Consider the following 20,328-nt stretch of genomic DNA (forward strand, 5'->3'; position numbering starts at 1 on the left):
ATTGGATTTCTGTTTGTGCTTTGACTACTCTTTAAGGCTACTCTTTAAGGCTATGTCCATACAAAAATTGGTATTTTCAAAACCACAGTTGTTTCTATGCAGTTTGGCCATTTGTCCAGAAATAAACGCAGTATCAGGTGACTGAAATCAAAACTCTAAAAACTCCAACCAGTATGAAGACAAAAATCTTCATGCGTGTAGTTTCAGTTACAGTGTGGTCATGTGGCCACTAAAACTGTTAAAGTCAACATAGGCTCATTCTAAAAACATAGATAAAAATTTTGCAATCCAGGCTTATTCTGAAAACGTAGTCCCGTGGACGTTTCTGGAGACCGCAAAATATGCCACAGGAGGTACGTATTTGTGCAGTTTTTGTTTTTGCGAATCTGTGAGAGGTCGCTGTGCATGCTTTTTCACATCTCGAACATCTCCATTCTCGCGTAAACCCACAAGAGGTGGCTGTCAAATGACCGTCCGTCCGACTGACTGACTGGGCAACCGGCCAATCGGCCGATCCACCCTCCTCCTTTCCTAAACTCAAGCAGTTTTACTGATTGACCTGCCCCCCGCTTACTTTCCTAAACCCAACCAACAATTTACAAAAAAAGCCGTCCAGATAAAGAAAAGCCCTCGTCTGATTTTTACCAAGTTTTCAATTTTGACAACATTCTTAGCCTATTATTCCCTTGTTCACTTTATTTTTTGGATTCTGTTTTTGTCTTACCTGATTTCTGGAACCGCTCTTCCCCGGACTCGAACCCCATCGTCGTCGTGGTCAGCTCCTCTCTGCTAAGCGGACAAACTGGTTGCGGCGGGAAAGCCCTCCACACGGAGGTAAGCAGTCAGCCGGCAAGCGCGAAAGGGAAGGGCATCACACTGCCCCGTTGCGTTCGCTTAAAAAAATGAAATGTAGCCATACGTACCTCCGGCTGCATAATTCGCTGTCTCTAGAAACGTTTGCAAGACTGAGTTTTCAGAATGAGCCTGGGTTTAAACTTCTCAGAGATCGTGAAGTATGTAGCCAGAGGAATGTATGGCTGCAATAAGCCTTTAAAACGAACACTACGGGGCGGTATGATGAAAATCCTTTTTGCGCTTACCAGCTGACTGATTACCTCCGTATGCTTTTTTGCTGTTACCCGTTTGTCCAGCGGCACATCATATACATCAGAGGATTTGAGATGCAGAGCAGAGTTGACCGTGACAACAAGGTTTGAGTCTGGTGTAGAACAGTTCCAGAAAGAGGAAAGACAAAATCAAAGGTCAAAAAATATGTCAAACAAGTAAATAACTGGGTGAAAATCAGTAAACATAATAAAAATCAGGCTGCTGCGAGGGCCTTTTTTCTGGATTGCTTTTCAAAAAACTGTTTGTTAGGTTTAGGAAAGTGGGTGGATGGGGAAATTGGTCAGTTGGTCAGTCAGTCGACAGCAGCTTTTAGTGGATTTATGTGAGAAGAGCAGACGTGAATGGCACTCGCAAGAGTAATTTGAGATCTCAAAAAGCGTAAACAGTGATTTCTGGCAGATTCGCAAAAACAAAAAAACAAAAACTGCAAAAAATAACATAGCTTTTGGGACATATTTGGCACTCTCCAGAAGTGACTAAAGTTTTTGCCTTATGATGTCGGTGTGAATGCTGTTTTCTCTTTTCTTATTGGCCAACATGCCTGTGTTAGACCAAACATGAAAGGGATTGAGGCAAATTCCACTCTTTCAATGCAAACACGTTGAGCATTCCACGTTGTTTGCACGGCGCCACAGTAATCTGCCTTTGTTCTCACATTTACCTTGACTTTGCATGTAGTTTACTCACATGAACAATTCCATGTTTGGTGTGAACCTAATATAAAAAGCTTTTATGGACACCTGTTGGTTCAGCATGCCTTTAATAAACAATGCAATTTTGCATGTTCATGTGTACAGACTTTATTTTTAAAGAAGGCAGGGAAAAGGCAGTCTGTCTGTCTGTCTGTCTGTCTGTCTGTCTGTCTGGCTGGCTGTGCGTCTGTCCATCCGTCCTTCTAAACGAGAAATTTATAAAGACATATGTTTTTGCTTAAATTATTATGATATCCTAACAATATTCTATAGGCTCTATCACTCACTGAATGCTTTTTATTTTTATTTTTCAAAGTGAACGATAATATCAGCTTCAAGTCATGATGTGCAATGCTCACCCTTAGGTAACAGAAGAGCAAACATGTCAAAAGCATGACCTTTTTGTTAGCATTTGCACTAATAACCACCCAAATCACTTTAATTCAAATCAACTCTCTTTCCGTAATGCAGTTTAACAGTCACTCTGCCCCAGAGCGTTCTCCATTTGACTTCATCAAGAACGCTTGGCCTCCCTCGTCTTCTGCGAATTGAGAAATAATGACGAAATGTACTATAATTACGGAATAATCTGAAGCATATTGTCCTGATGTTGTATGGGGGGCCTCTTTAGAGCCAATGTTTGTGTAGAGACAATGTGAGTGTTTTTGCTGTAATTAGCCATAATCAATTTTGGGTTGTTGTTTCCTTTTCTCCTCTCCGCTTCCCCTTATGGGCTGTGGAAGATGCATGCTCAGGGGACCCATGCTGTGAAATTAGTTTTTTAACACTTTATTGTATCAGATGAAACAGAAACAAGCGGATTGGGTAAATGCTAATGAGTGTCTGGTATAGGTAAACATACTGAATCCATTTAGCTTCATTGTGGCTCGAAAAGTCTGTCGAGGGTTGATTGTATGTGTTCAGTGGAGTTCTGCATTAACCTCCTCTATAATGTGCCAATTAAATCCTTTTATTTTCAAACAAACTGCTGTAAATCAATAATTGCATTCAGTACAGTTAGGACTCATGCACCCGGTAATCACCACCGCAGGACCAAACTCGGGCGTACTCCAGTTATGAAAATGAGAGGCAATTAGTCAAACTTATCAGCATGGTCAAATCAATGAGAACCAGGAGCAATATACCCCCCAGGACCAACTCATCATTTTGAAGTCTTCCAAGCTCTCCAGCAGTAATTTGCACAGCCACCTAAGGTTTTCCCGAAACAGTGCAGCACACTTTGTACTGTATTGACAGCTTATAGAATGGAAAGAGACATTTTAGAGACACTGAAATTGATTTTAAATCCTAAGAGGTATACTGTAGATTGAATTCAATGAGTAAATAGTTTGTTTTATTTTATTTATTAAAACTTTAGTTTAGAAAACACTCCACTGTATTAACAAACCATTAACTAACATTACTAGCTTAATAAGCTATTAATTAGCTCTTTATTAGTGGTTAGTATGGTAGAAGTTGGGTTTAGGTTTTGGGTAGGATTAGGGACATAGAAAAAGATCTTATAACTACACTGTAATAATTTTAAAGTCAGAACAACAACAACAAAAAACATAATATTAATTTCTTTTCACTTTTTCTTGTTCAGTTAACTTTTGAAAACATCAGCGGCACTGACCAAAATTATTTGTCAGTAATACAGAAACATTTAGTCGGGTTAACGTTATCAGTTTCTGGAGAGGCTAACTATTAAATTTTCAATTCAATTCATGTTTATTTCTATGGTGATTGTGTCAAAGCAAGTTCACAAAGATTATAGTAAATTATAACAGTGTCAGTTCAGTTTTCAGTGTTGATGTTCAGTTTAGTTCAGTTCAGTGTGGTTTAAAATTCATTGCTGAGAGTTCAAACACTGAAGAGCAAATCCATCGATACGCAGCTCCACGAGTCCCAAACCATGCAAGCCAGTTGCGACAGCGGCGAGGAATAAACTTCACCAATTGGTGAAAGTGAAGAATTAAAAAACCTCAAGAGAAACCAGGCTCAGTTGAGGAAGACCATTTCTCCTATGGCCAAACGTCTTGTACAGAGCTGCAGTCTAGGCGCCGGAGGCTGGAGAGCGCTGGACGTCCATCGTGGAGAAGCTGCAGGTGGGAGAGGTCACCGTTTGGTGTACAGGCTGGCCCTTCAAGATCAATGCGAGAACTCACTGAATCACTGAGGTCTAACTACTCTATAACAAACTTTTTTAGGTTGTGCCAACTGAATATTTTTTGTCTGCAGACCTGGAATGCCTATAGTTGAATTTTACCAACTTATAATCCTAATTTCCTTTCATTTTTTTCTTGGTAACTAAATTTTTGAAAACATAATTTGCACTGACCTAAAATGTCTGAGGTGAGTGAGCAAAAAACTTGGAAATTGCACTAAGAAATGATACATTATCATAACAAACAAACATATTTCAATTCAAAAAGAATAAAACAACAAGAACGGTAAACAAGACAAGGATCAAAACATGGCAGGACAAACAGGGGAAAATGCTTTATTATGATTCACAGAAAAAAAACAAGACTCAGCAAAGAGTCTGTGTGAATGAGCTGTCTTATAGTCATAATCAGTCCATCATGAGCTTCCAGCTGTGTGTGTGTAACCAGAAACTGGTTCCTCCATTTGTATTACAGTTTGAGAATTTGATTTGTCATTTAATTATTACAGGATTTAAAGTTGAAAAATTGTAATTATAAATTTTTGCGAAAATTAAAAATCAAATGCATTTGATTTCTCATTGAGAAAGCATTTTTATTTATTATTTTTTTGTTTGAGGGTTCAATTTATCCTTTAGATAGTTGTTTTGAAAGTTTGATTTATGATTTGATCTTTTTAGGCATTTGAATTAGAATTTTCATTTTGTTCCATATATTCATTTTGTTCGTCCATATATATCCATATCAGTTAAATACAAATAAACAGTCCATATGCGCTTAACATTTAGTTTTGTAGAGCAAACTAGGTAAATGTGAGATGAAAATTTACATTAAAAGTCTTTCTGCAGCTGTGCCCCCCCCCCCCCTCCTAATCTTTTTACAGTTTTTCTCAGTCGCTTTGGTGCATTTCTCACAACAGTAGTGCATTTCTGCACAACAGTTAATGCAGCTCTCAAAACAATTAGTACTAACTGCAAAACCTAGCTGATAACCTACAAAAGCGCGTTACATGCTCAAAATGGATAGCTCATACCTCAAAAGCAAGTATTCATGTCAATCAAAGTGTCAGTGTCATCAAAATGAAAAGTCCTGACACCATTGTTTATGAACAAGATAGTCAAATAGCTTTGTCATGTTTTCATAATGACAGTTTTCTCTGGACACTTTTTCAATGCAAAAAAAGTCAGATTTTCTTGCTGAAAATGCTCAAGACAGCACTATATTCTATTTGCACAGCCATTTGAAAACTACAGCAAAGTTAGACATCACTGCATTTAGTGAGGTATCTGAGTACAAGACACTGAATATGTATGTTTTCAACCCAAGCTCATTCTGAAAACGTAGTCCAGCGGAGCTTTTTTTTTTTGCTTCAAGTAGACCACATTTTAGGTACTTACACTGGAACAGCATGAATGTAGTCTCTGTTTGCTTTTGTAAGTGCAGACACAGTAGTGGCAATGTCACTTTGAAAGAAAGACTACAAATCTGTATTGTTTTGGTTGTGAAGTATTCACTCATGTCTCAAATATAGCCATACCCACGGGGCTTTCCACCCATTAATGCTTAAGTAGAATGCCTATGTCTCCTTTAATTAAACATGTAGGGCATTTCTGTCATCATGATTCTTATAATGACATATTGCGAGGAAAAAAGTATTAGCTGCATGACCGATGAAAATAACTTTATACTGTAATAATATTTATTTGATCTATTTTCAAAATTTAGCATTTTCAGGCCCCAAAACGCAGTTACTTTGTCACTAAAAAAGCAATGCAGATGTCCACACACATTTGCCTCAAGGCCCTTTCACAGTGAGCATGATGCAATAAGGTAAGGTAAATCGCAAACATGCTGTCACACAAAACAGTTGATTGTCAAAATTCATGCCTGCATGAGTCGTGGCCCTGACCACACCTATGCATTTTTTAACAGACTGACCACTATTATGACCACACTTATCCTTTCCTTTGTATCTTTTGTATTTTTTTTTTTATCTTGTATTGTTTGTCCACTGCAGTCTGTGAATTAATATAAGGGGCAAATAAACACAAACTATATATCATGCTTACTACATTAACAAAATCTCTAACATATCAAACCATTGAATCCTATTTTCTCTTCAATGCCTTTCCACAGAACTTCTTTTTTTGTGTATGTTTTTGTAGTTGCCATGACTTTTATCAGACAATTCTCTTATATCATACACCAAAGATAACAAGCACTAAACATTTATTCTTTTCCAGAATACTTTTGTTTGGTAGGTTTTGAGAACAGCTTTCTGTGCTATAGTGCCACCAGTCTAGTGCTTTTGTGCAACTGCAGCAGCACTGGGCATATAATATAATTTCATTGTATGGTAAAATAATCTGATAAAGTTACTTTATCTAAGCCAGAAATTAAATGTTAATAAATGGAAGAAAAAAAAAACATTGGCCATTTTTTAATTATAATTACTTAATCCTGTTTTTGTGAGACAGTGAGATACATTTCACCATACACATTTTTACATTTACATTTGCATACATATAAAACATTAAAGTCTTTAGAAACCATAAGATACTGTGTTTGAAGAAATTGCTTAATTTTAGTCTGAATTGCTTAAAGTTAGTATTAATGCCTCGGTGGTTAGCACTGTCGCCTCAGAACAAGAATGTCACTGGTTCGAGCCTCGGCTGGGTCAGTTGACATTTCTGTGTGTAGATATGTTCTCCCCGTGTTCGCATGGATTTCCTACTGGTGCTTTGGTTTCCCCCACAGTCCAAAGACATACGATATCCGCTTAAGTGTGATGTCATGTGAAGTGACTTTTGGGTCCAATTGCTATATCAAACTGTATAGGGAGACCTATCAAATGATAATAACAAAAATTTACAAAGCAATGTAATGCTTTCGAAAATCACGATCACAATATATATATGACTAATAACAGATGCCCAGAAAATTATACATTTTTAAAAATTGTTAAAATTTTGGTATTTGTGATGCAGCAAGTCCAGAAACTGTTGTGTACACCATGCTTTTATATGAAAATTCACTTTAATGTGACATATAACTAAAAAGTGGCCTCAAACAAGTATTTTCTCTATTCCAATGAGTATAGCGGCTTTTACCCTCAAACAGTATTCCATATGTCACAACTTAACAAGTGGATAGGCTGGGCTTAATTTGTGCCAGAACAACCTTCTGAATTCTGATCCGTCATTTCTGTTTATCACCCCGCCACCCCCCCCCCCCCCCCACACGCAGCTCTGCCACGCCCCACTCTTCATTTGCTTCTCTTATTCCATCATAACTTTTGTCCACAACACCCCCACCCTTCGCTCTTCACTTTCGAAATTAAGCACTGGCTATATGTATATTGAATAAACTAAATTGGCCATAGTGTATGTGTGTGAGTGTGTATGGATGTTTGCCAGTACAGGGTTGCAGCTGGAAGGGCATCAGTCGTGCAAAACATATGCTGGATAGGTTGGCGGTTCATTTTGCTGTGGCAACTCCTGATGAACAAAGGGACTAAGCCAAAGGAAAAGAAATCAATATGTAGGTCAATTATGTATAATTAAAATATTATGCACTTCATGCATTATTTGAGAATAACAATCCATAAGCTTGAAATTTTCAATAATAAGCTGCCTTTACTTTGTACTTTTTGTGTTTCAATTGCTGTAAATACATCAGTTACAATAATAATAATTCATTACTACTACTACTACTACTTCTACTACTACGACTACTACTACTACTACTACAAATAATAATAATAATAATAATAATACATTTTAAACATTGTGCATATATTGATGCATACAAAAAATGGTTCACACTTTATAATAAGGTTCATTAGTTAATGTTAAGTAATTAATTTACTATGAACACACAATGAACAATACATTTATACAGTATTTATTCATGTTAATAAACATTAGTTAATGAAAATGCAGTGGTTCATTGTTAGTTCATGTTAACTCATGGTGGATTAGCTAATGTTAACAAGCATGGACTTGAATGTTAATAATGCATTAGTTAATGCTCAATTATGATTAATAAATGTTGTACAAGTGTTGTTCAAGATTAGTTCATGTTAGTAAATGTATTAACTAATGAACCTTATTGTATTGTAGTGTTACCAAAAACTAATTACAAAAGTCGATCCTCTTATCAATACCACAATTTTTTTTTCCGAAACAACTTTTTAGAGACTAGTTTTTTTTTTTTAATTGCAGGCTGAAGAACATTTAATTGAAATATTCTTTTTCTGATATAAAGACACGTTTTTGCAGTGGAAAGGTTCAGTGGGTGTTAAAAGATTCTCAGTGAACCTTGGATTCTAAAAAAATACATTTATTTTTAAAAATGTACCAATGAACTCAGCCTGGGGTTAATAATGTTGGCATCTTGTAAAGGTCTGATTTTTTTCTAATTTGTTTTTTGAATGAAAGCTGTCAATCTAATTGCATCACCATTCTAGTGGTAATGCCTTCCCAGCAGGATGGACACGGAACATGATTATCCCAAAAATGTTTAGCACTTCCCCCTTTCAGCCAAGGCACAGCCAGATGCTTAATCCCGCTGTGATTACAATATGCAGCACAACATGCACAAACGTAAAACAATTAACCTGGACTGTATATCAGTCACACAGTCAATATGCCTGTCCCACGTTCTGTACAAATAAATGGAAGAGACAAATGATGAAACATACTGGTCTAGGATGAGCGAGGGGTTTTAAATCTGTTGCAGCTGATCAAATGAAACGGCAGAACAATCGCATTACAAGGACAAACAATCGGATTAGAGATGCTAAATGACATTTCCTCCTAAACTGATTTATGTCTGTCGGTGTCTGAACACACACACATAGACGTGAGCACAGGCCTGAACAAAACATGACAGGGATGCTCCAATGAAACTGCCAGCTGTGTTTTGTAGCAGTCATTCTGTTAATGATATATTGCCCATTTGGGGCTAGTTGTGTTTTACTGTCCTGATTACAGTAAATTTAGAATAAGTGATTAAAGATGTACTGTTAGTTCATTTACATAAATCTAATGCATAACTGTTTTCATTTACTATAACTCATGTAGATATTAGCTTTTCAGCCAGTTCAGTTTAATATTTCACAATTAGCTCATCTGCTACAGTCTTACAGCCAATGGCATTACTTAACACGACATGAAGGGCTTTATAAAGTCCAAAATACATCACAAGTGAATCTTAAAGTAGTGGTTCTTAAACGTTTCACCTTCTTAGAAATCAGAAGATTCAAGAATCACAATAATGTATTTAGATTTTTTTCCTGAATTGAGCAAATCAATGTCTCCACTTCTTCTTCATTTTTTTCCTTTTTTTTTTTGCCCATAAGTGCTTGTAAATCTCCAGGCGTTTGAATTGATATCACACTCAGAGCTGAGTGCTGTAGGCCGTCAAAAGAAAGCCTTTGTGGCCTTAAGCATCTACTGTAGTTACTTTCAGTCAAACAGAATAATACATTGACTGTTTTGTTGATCACAAAGTCCCTTCTTGGCATGTAAAAAAAAAATTGTACTGAGTGAACTTTAAAGAAATTAAAATTCGTCACAAAAGTAATTATTCACACACACACACACACACACACACACACACACACACACACACACACACACACACACACACACACACACACACACACACACACACACACACAGTAATATGATATTTATATAAAGTATATACAGTATTTTATACTCTACATGTCTTTTTTAATTTATTGAATTGGTTCTTTCTGAAAACCAGCTTATCTTTCTCAATCAATCAATCAATCAATCAATCAATCAATCAATCAATCAATCAATCAATCAATCAATCAATCAATCAATCAATCAATCAATCAATCAATCAACTTAAACAACCAACCAACCAGCCAGCTAACCAACCAGGGGTGCGTTTCCCAAAACCATCGTTAGCCAACTACACTGTAATCCCGAATAAGTTGACAAAACTCAAAAAATTTGAGGTAATCAGTTACGTCAAATTTTTTAAGTTATGAAATTATCTATTTTAAGTAAACAGAAACATTAAGTTTTGAGTTTGTTGTACTCATGCAAGACACTTCACCTAACTTAAAATACCCAAGTTACTCAGCTTATACTTTTTAATTGCAATTAACTTAATTGTTTTAATTTTTCCAAACTTTAAATACTTAGTCACCCAGCTCATACATTTTAATACCAATTAACTTAATTGCTTTAATTTCTTTCAACTTTAAATACTTAAATCACCCAGCTCATACATTTTAATAGCAATTAACTTATTTTTAATTATTTATCTCACCTTTACATACTTAGTCACCCAGCTCATACATTTTGATAGCATTTTTTTTAAATTAACTTCTCCATAGTCAGTTTCACAAATAAAATTAGCCATTATTTTAATCTTTAAACCCCATAAATCTGTCAAAATAAATCTGTAATTTAAAACACACAGACAATACCATTTTAGACATTTATTTTTAAAGAAAAAATGTCCAACAGTACTTTCAAATTTGTCTCCTATGCAATTACAAATGTCTTAAAACGATAAAAACTATTAGACATAAAGAGATTGAAAATGAACACTATTCTAAATTTAATAAAAATTACCCACAATGTAAATATGATATCAGACATAAGAGCCTCAAGAAAAAACAACTATAAGTTTGATAAAATTTAATAATACATTAATAAGTGTAAAACTTAGTCTTAAGGCATTCGTTAAAAAAAATAATAAGTGCACATTCTATGAAGTGACTCGTTTAGTGTAAACTACACAGAAACTGTATATATATATATATATATATATATATATATATATATATATATATATATATATATATAGTTGAAGTCAGAATTATTCGCCCCCATTTATTTTTTCCCCCAATTTCTGTTTAACGGAGAGCAGATTTTATATATATATATATATATATATATATATATATATATATATATATAAAAATCTATATATATATTGTAGCGAGGCAGAGGGAAAACAGCGACACAGTAGGATGAGTTTACAGACAAGTCCCCGGAGGGTGCTTTATTTACAAAGTGTGGGTGGTGTAAAAGGTGCTCTTCTTTAAGGTGAGGTGCTCTGGTGCTCCGGGAAGTAGGTGAAGGACAGTGAGTAGTCGGGTGAAGGATCGTCACGAGCTGGAGTCCGCTACGGAGAGACAAAGAGACAAGCATTAGCACAGGGAGTCATTGAGAGAATGAAGCTCATCTTCTCCTGGCGTAGGTTGGGCTTATATGCCTCTCCGCGTGATGCCGTCCAGCTGTGAAAAATCCTGGCTTGATGATGGTCCAGCTGGGTGAAATTAGCGACCAGGGCGACGTGGCATGTGATCGCTCGTTACAATATATATATATATATATATATATATATATATATATATATATATATATATATATATATATATATTCAGTCTTGGTTGAACTATGATTCTGTCATTTACTTATTCCAAACCTGTTTGAGTTTCTTTCTTCTGTTGAACACTTAAAAGGTTATTTTTGACCAAAAAAAAAAAAAAAAGCTGAGACCTGTAACCACCGATTTCCACAGTATTTGTTTTCCTATTAGAAAGTCAGTGGTTACAGGTTGTCAGCTTTACTTAACTTTTGTGTTCAACAGAAGCAAGAAATTCAAGCAGGTTTGGGACAAGTGAAGAGTTAGTAAATGACAGAATTTTACATTTGGACAAACTATCCCTATATATAATAAAATGCATACTTACCAATTAAAGGTAAATAAATGTTTTGAAGTTACTACCCCAGAGACAGTCTTTATTAAGTAAAAAAAAAAAAAAAAGCTCTACATTAACTCATTCTTTAAGGTTTCCATGCTACGAGACTTTTTATTTTCCATCATCCATGCCAAGCAAAACTTTTTGCACAAGTTCAAAGTCCTTTACTATATATTATGTGAAGAGCATACATTAATCCATACAAGACAAGAAAGGTCTGGAAGTGTGCTGTGGGTGGTGTCCAATTCATTCTTCAGGACAACAGAGACCCTCAGTGAATGCAGGGCCAATAAAGCATCTTCAGTCAGCAGGATTATCAATCTAAAAATATAATTCAAGGATATTAATGTAAGGACAGTATCACAATGACTGAGCCAATATTATATGATTCATCAACTATTCGTGATTACAAATATGTTATTAAGTAAAAGTTTTCAAAACTTCCATCTTTTCATTAAACATGCCTAATTGTGAAAAGAATGAATGAAGTCTTACCAGGGTGTTCCTAAAGAATCTTAAGTCACGCTCACGCAGCAAGACCAAAAGACCTCTGATAACAGTAGTCCGTCATGAACTGACATCATGCAGTTCCTGGAAATCAAGAATCAATTTTTTAAAAATTTAAAAAAAATAATAATAAAAATTCTAATTATATTTTAATGTATACTTTAACACGTGACCCCAAACATACCTGCTCATCATAAACCTTTAAAAGATTAGCCAGGGAATCTGCTGTCTTGCCAGTTTTGGATGCTGTTTGCCTTAAAATTGTCATCAAATGAAATAGGTGGTGGTCCAGTTGTGCAAAGAATTTGTGGGGAAAATTCTCATTTGTAACATGTTGGTACTCTGCAAACAGTAAAAAGAAACAAGAGAGAATTTCATAAAACAAACCCACACCACAAAATATACAATTTCTAGAAAAATCTAGAAAAAATGTATTAATATTATTATTATGTTTCATTTACTTATCTATTTTTTACCTCAGATGAAAATCAGGTGTTGATCAGATGTTGAAAGCAGGATCTTCATGTTGTAAACTGAACTCAAGGTCTAGCTGAAGTTTCACTTTCCTTGCTGCAAATTATCATTGATAAATACACTGTATTATTTATTTTATCTGGATATGCCAGGCATAGTAGTTCAAAATAAATATTTTACCCACCTTTCACATGCCTCCATTTAAGAACTTATCTGTAGTCAGCAACACCCGACCTTCAATTCTGTATGTACACAAAGTCACAGTGTCATTTAGCTGAGAGTAGTACAATTGCATGATGTCTAACGTTAACCTCCAAAATGGTTAGCAATAGAGCTGATTATCATGTTAGTTGCTTTGATTCGATGAACACAGATTTAATTTAAACAGTATTGAAATTTCTAAAACAGAATAGGACGACAAAGAAATTTAAGGCCTGATTTTAAAAGCTAGAAATAACAAAACTTACCTTATTGTTTAATGATGTAAAAATATATACTAAAATATTTATATTTTTAAGATATAAATATATTTTAAGCTACAAAATTTGCACATCAGAAAACTATGTCTTGTTTACCACGTCTTAAATATTTTGTTTTGTTATTATTTTATTTAATAACATAATTTTGTATTAATGTGATATAGATATGCATACTTTGTTTTTTAGGCTGTTTATATTCTCTCCAGAGTAAACATTTTAAAAAATAGATTGAAAAAAAAAAACTTTTATCATACCTTTAAAATACATTTGACCTAAATGACATTTAAACTCATTTAACTGATCGCATTAATCAGGTAATCATTGATATGCAGAGATGTCGTCTTAAGCGCTAGGAAATATTAAGTGTTGATCAGTGCTGGTGATTGAGGTAAAGTTAGTTTTATATTTACACATTCAGACTTTCTCCTTAATAATATCATTTCAGAAAGGTAATTTTTGCATATTCTTAATGGTGAAATCATATTAGCAGCCGATGACTTTCAAAGTACAACATTGTTCAGTCAAAAAAAATAGTGCATTTAGTGTAATATTGTTTTCATGTCATACTTGCATGTGATTTCAGAACGAATAGACAAAGTACCATGGTAAACAATTTATGGAGCGAGTCACAAGTTGTTACTAAATGAATGTATGAATATAAAACCAACTTTACCTCAATGTGGTAGTGTAAAATGAAGCTCTGCTCTGTACCTGCTCAGGTGAGGAGCGCAGCTTAAATGTTCTCCGTCAGGCTATCCTCATACATGGATCAGCAAGCAACAAGCTGCGTGTGACAGAGTTAAGTTTTGAGACTACGTTTTTGCGCGTCATCAGAAAATACCGTTTAGATTTAAATTTTTTTGAAAAATGTAATCTGCCGATTTTAAATATTTTTGTCTTTATCACACTCTGTTAAAATTCAGAGTTAACACATTACAACTAACGCTAACATTGCACTGATTCTAACTTTTTAAACAGTAATGTTAACGTTAGTTAGCAACAAGTGAGGCTAAACATGTTTTCTGTAATGTACGACATGTAAACGCACCCTGATTAACTCTACTTTACATTGAACTGTTACTGTGATTATATTAATTAAAACATACATTTAATATTGGATTTGTAAATATTTTACTTACTGTAGTGTGAAGCGATGCCGATCCGCCATCTTGAAAAAAACGAATGAAGCATGAGCACGTACGTGAACCTGGATGACGTCAGACGCAAAATCACTGGGCTGACAGATTTTGAGTTAATGAAACTTTAAAGAGACATTTTGTATAAATTAAACCCAGCAGAATTGTTCACCTTACTTGAAAGATTAAATTTTTTCAAACTCAAAAATAAGAAAAAGTTCTAAATACTCATCAAGGTTAATTAAGATAAACGAATTTTAATGATTTAAGTTAATAGAACTCAATTCAATTAATTAGTTACAGCATTAGGGTTTACAGTGTAAGGTCGCAAGTTCCGTCGCTACGAACATACAGTAGCTTGTTGATTTGCCGTTTCCCAAATGTGTCGCTCCAACAAACATTCACAAACTGTGTCGCAAACTTGAGCACTCGCTACTACAGCTCTGGAGCTGTAGTTTGAAACATAGTTCCTGGCTGTGTTCTATTCCCAGTTATCCCCCTTATGCCCTATTCATTAAGAGCATTCTAACATTCAAAGTTGGAATTATTAAAAATAAAAAAAGCATTAAGGTCATCTCTCTTAGGTGTAATTTGTTTTCAAACTATTTTTACAATTTAGTTTTAGCGATCTTCATGTTTGCAATTGTGCTCCCTTCGCAGTGCACTTTGAAAACATTGATGTCATTTTGAACACAGCCTCAAGAGAAAGCTATAGATGACTCATTATTTAAAAGTGGAATTTATGTTACGTCTCCAAAGCTTGTAAAAACAAAAACCATCCGTTAATACTTTTAATTAGTAGGTTATTTTATTAAGTATCTGTACTGTATATGACATGGGCTTGCCGGTTAGAACTTTCTGCAATGGTTTACATGTGTCAAGTTGTAAAAGTAGACTTTTCAAAAAATAAAAAATAGAAAAACAATATTCTGCTTAATAATAATAATAATAATAATAACAACAACAACAACAACAACAACAACAATCATCATCATCATCAATATCATTATTAAATTATGATTTTTTCATTTCCAACACATAATAAAAATAGTAATAATCATCATTATCCTCCTCATGAAAATCCTTAGTATTATTAATAGTAATATTAAATTTGGATTTTTTTCATTTCCTAACATTTCCTAATATTAATAAATATTAAATTTAATTTTATTATAAATCTCCTCATTATTAACTTCATTCATATGATTTATATATGATATTAGAATATGTGTTAGCTTAAGTGATTTGTTTTAGAATAGGATATGTCATATTCTCAATAATATTTGTAAAGAAAACATAGGCTCTATATGTGGCATTTACATATATTTCAGTTAATATGGAAATCGAGTGCATGTTTTTACCAAAACTAATATTAGATTTTTTTTTACATGTGTTGCATGTAAAACAATATAATTTGCACAAAGAAATAATGGGGTTCTTCTCTAAAGAAGCAGCTCCTCCGCCCCGTTTAGAGCATCATTATTGGTATTTTACTTAATAACTAACATGATTCAAGCGATGGATTTGCGACAGAGAAACTATTCGTTTTGGGAAACACTCGTCACTACATAGTTCTTTTTAAAAAGATGCATCATACTATGATAGTTCAGCCGTGAGTTACGTCGTTGTTTGGGAAACACACCCCAGCGTTTTTGCCAACCAACCAACCAACCAACCAACCAACCAGCCAACAAAACCAACCATCCAACCAACCAACCAACCAACCAACCAACCAACCAACAACTTATCAATCAATCAAACCTGAAATGTTTAAATGTTAATGTTTCATTATATTTAGCACTGTGCTCATACACTATGTGAATGAATGTCAATTTTTTTCTGTAGAATAACAGAGTAAAAAGTACATTTAAAAATACACAAAGATATAATATATATAATTATCATATAGGTAACTCTACCAAGTTTGTCTGCAAGCTTGACCTGCCACTGTATTGTCATGTAAGGAAATAAGACACCATGTTCTTATTTTATAACATTATGTACTGAGAAAAAACAAGAACAAGTACAGCCGGCTAGACGCACACCCATTAAACAGCCTCTTTCCAGTGAGGTGACTGCTTTTAACAGTGTTTCGCCCACTAAGGTCTGATTTATTCTGTCTCTGCTTCATCACATCCTGCTAACAAACCCCCTCTGGTTGTGTCCGCTGTAACCTGCCTGTCCTCTGCTCAGCTCATGCATAGCAAACCCATCGCAAGCAAGAAAAAGAAGTTTGACCAGCAGGAGAAACAGGCGAAGAGATTCAGTCCTCGGGCTGACTGGAGCCATCCCTCGTCTCTCCTCTTTTTCTTTCTCTCTCTGTGTGGCTCTGATTGGACAGGCGCTTTGCCACACACGTGTTGTGATGGCTTTTGTCTCCTGAGGTAACAGAATAAAGGCAGACAGCTGGAAGCTCAGCCCAATATTCACCTGTCACACGGCTGCCTGTGACAGGCTCCCTCGCTGCCGCAAAAGCACAGCAGAGAAATGATGCTAAATTAGGATGCGGCTTCGCTCTGTTGTCTCTGTCAGAGATCTCCCCGAAAGCTCAGATATTCTCAGCAAGTCTGGCACCGATAACAACTTACTGTATCACAGATGCTAATGTAGTATATAGCATCCACAGCACTGAGCTGTTAGCACTTGTGTTGGTAATGCTAGGGGATCAATCATGGTGGATATGATCATTTTTACTCAAACGTGTCCTTCAGATGTGAATGTATCATATTTGAAATGCAGCATTATTCATACAACTAATTCATTCAGTTAAAAGCAGGAGTAAACAGGGTCTGAAACATTTAGAGCTAATCCATTTTACAGGTCCTGTGACATTAAAATAAAGTTTGTTAGATGTTAGCATCAGTATTTTTTTTTAAAGCTAGTGTGCACCAAAACAGTTTTAACAATTTAAAACAAATTTAAACATTCGAAGCTGGTAATTTGTCACTTTGGCCTAAATTAATCTGATCAAATACCATGTACCATCTGACATGTCCCACACTCTTTATTTTTATCTGCTTTATTATTCTCACCCCTTCATTTGCTTTTCATTTGATGCGCTTGAGCTCAACTACTCTCACTCGCAGAGCTGTGATAAAACAGAACACTATTGGCTGTTTTCTTAAAAAAGGGGAGAAGCTAAACTATGTTCAACCTCTTATCATATTTCAGTTGAGATTATGTCAAACATTAAATAAAAAATGCACATTTCAAGGCACTTCACACAACCTTTAAAACACTTCAGTCAAAAGTCAAAAACAATTGTGACCCTGGACCTCAAGTCCTCCAGTGTTGCATGGAATAAACCACCAACTTGTCCAGGTTATCCCAGATGCAACCCATCACTGGGAAACATCCATACGCACTCATTCACGCACTTACACCATGGCCAATTTACTTTACCCTATTCACCTATAGCACGTCTTTGGACTCGCGGGGGAAACTGGAGCACCTGGAGGACATTGTATAAGACAAAATTATAGATTTTTCTTTTATGACAAATATCATTAGAATTTTAAGTAAAGGTCATGTTCCATGCAGACATTTAGTACATTTCCAATAGTAAATGTATCAAAATTCAATTTGTGATTAATTTGATGCAATACTAAGAGCTTAATTTATAAATTTCAGTAAAAAAAAAAAAATTTACCCTCATATTTTCAGATAGCTGTCTTAACCATATATAAACGCAAAGCTTCTTTATTTTAAAATAAATGGACAGTTATGACAGTTTTGTGGTGCAGGGTCACATTTGATTGGATTCCTTTTAGTGGTGTACACACTTTTTATGGTTGAGTACATTTAATAACAAAAAAGTTGGGTCATTTTAACCCAAATTTGGGTGAAATATTGACAAACCAGTGTTGCCAACTTAGCGACTTTGTCGCTAGATTTAGCAGCTTTTTAGACCCCCCTAGTGACAAATTTTCAAAAAAGTGACTAGCGATAAATCTAGCGACTTTTTTTGTGTGCTACTGTTGATTTTTATAGACTGTCATTTGTCCATACTGTACTATCTCTACTCTTCTTAACAAGCTGCAACTGATGTCGCCGCCCCCTCCCCCACCTCAGAGCACTGACAGGCGGCCCAGTCCTTCTACAGCAGCCTCTCCCACCTGCAACCTCACCCCTCCGCGTATACCGACGGCAAATGATTTAGCACCGGCAGTATGGAGGTATTTTCCTTGTACAGTCAAACCAATCTGCTTCTCTTTTATTTTAACAATTTAATTTGACCGTTTATTATTTTCTTGTTCACAATCACAGATATTTTAAGTTTTGGAACATGTTTGAGTTTATTACGTCTGAGAAATTACTGCAAATTAACAACACATATAAAATGATATACTGTAATTAAACAACAATAAATTTAGTTAAATTGACATGCTTAAATAAAGTGTAGTGCACATATAAATACCTCTTTATTGATCATAGGCTGTTAAACAAACAGAAACGGTAGAATGTGCTGACGTAAGTAATATTCAAATTAATGTATGATGTAATCTAGCGACTTTGAGCGACTTTTTCGGGCAGAGCTTAGCACCTTTTTGTAGAAGTTAGTTGGCAACAGTGTGTCAAACCCAACCACTGAGATAAATTTTACAATTAAATGTATAACCTAACTTTAATCAAATGCTTTTCACTCAATTTAATGGCCATTGTCGTTGGTTTTCAGCTGACAGATATGGGCCAGTAGGACCGTCTGTGCTCACTTACCATCCACATGGTTAATAAGCTATAGATCACATACGGCTGTGGCCAGAAGTTAACGAGAATTATTTATATTATTTATTACATTTCCTATTACTTGTATTTTATTAACGTCTACCCTTACCCCAACCCTAACCAACCGTCACAGCAATGTAAAACAGATCTGGTGCTTGAGTCTTCTCTATTTGTATAGCTATTTAACCACGTAAATGGATGAGGACAGCCTTCTGAGCCTACTAGAAGGTGCAGAAGACCCCTACTGGCTCAAATCTATCAACTGATAACCACTGATAATGCACATTCAATCTAGTGATAACATTTAAAGCGAGTGGATACTGTTAATATTTCACCTAAATTTGAGTTTAAATAAACCAGCATTTTTTAGAATATACTCTGTGCTTGTTGACCTAATTTACCCAGCACTGTAAAAAATGCTGGCTTCCACACAACTAATTTGTGTTAGGCTCACAATGGGGTGCCCAAACCATTTCCTGGAGGGCTGGTGTCCTGCAAAGTTTATTTCCATCCCCAATCAGATATACCTTGGCCAGCCAATCAAGCCCTCATAGGCTTTTCTGAAAACATCTGTGTAGGTGTGTTAAGGCAAGTTGGAGCTAAAATCTGCAGGAGACCGTCCCTCCAGGACTGAGTTTGGTCAACCTTGGGGTAACAAAAAGGAAATAAGTTAACTTATTATTATTATTATTTACAAATTTAAGTGGATTGAGCATAAAATAAATAAGTTGTCCACAAAAAGCTCAAGACTTGAGTTGTTTTGTCTCATTTTAAATAAGTAGTTTGATCAAACAGCAAATCTTGAAGCGAATTGACTTGAAACAATGTTATTGTGGTGAATACATTTATACATATGACAGAATTCACGACTCGTTCTTGTTTGTTCTTCCCCTTTAAGGGTTTTGCGCTGAAGGTGATGGGGTGTGTTTCCCCTTTAAGAGTGTGTTGAGAGAGAGAAATAAAGCGATCGGTTCTTAAGAGTTTTCATCCCTCGCCTGATGTCTCTTCTGTTTATTTAATCTGCTTAAACGGCCACATTATATATATAAAATTAAACATTTCCAAATTTGTATTGCATTTCATTAATGTATTATTCACTCGCGCAGCATAAGAGCCGCTTTCTGAAAAAATCTATAAAATACAGGAAGGCTCAATTACAGAAACAATCTGTCACAAATCAGAGAATTTATGCTAAGTTAACATGATGATGTCAGAGATCTCTCCAAAAGTACAGATATTCTCAGAGATCTTGACTATTAAAACAACTTA

At 35.1% G+C, this 20,328-nt stretch overlaps 1 protein-coding gene and 1 long non-coding RNA gene across 9 annotated transcripts in view; one reads left to right on the top strand and one right to left on the bottom strand.

Annotated features, from left to right (window-relative positions):
- The window catches only part of lysmd1 (LysM, putative peptidoglycan-binding, domain containing 1), a 314,474-nt gene that overhangs the window by 220,686 nt on the left and 73,460 nt on the right, over positions 1–20,328 (top strand). The gene's annotated exons all lie outside the window — the stretch shown is intronic.
- On the bottom strand, positions 11,005–14,382 carry LOC137487917 (uncharacterized). 4 transcript variants are annotated; one of them, XR_012392171.1, is made up of 8 exons: positions 14,338–14,382; positions 13,910–13,982; positions 12,904–12,961; positions 12,722–12,815; positions 12,430–12,587; positions 12,234–12,329; positions 11,942–12,059; positions 11,005–11,158 (listed from the first exon to the last, which is right to left on the bottom strand). It is a non-coding gene; the product is annotated as an uncharacterized lncRNA (long non-coding RNA). The 4 variants fall into 4 exon arrangements; XR_011006729.2 differs by lacking the exon at positions 13,910–13,982 and having other exon boundaries at positions 11,006–11,158; XR_011006728.2 differs by lacking the exon at positions 11,005–11,158 and having other exon boundaries at positions 11,867–12,059.

This window comes from Danio rerio, chromosome 16 (assembly GCF_049306965.1).
Source record: "Danio rerio strain Tuebingen ecotype United States chromosome 16, GRCz12tu, whole genome shotgun sequence".
NCBI lineage: Eukaryota > Metazoa > Chordata > Actinopteri > Cypriniformes > Danionidae > Danio > Danio rerio.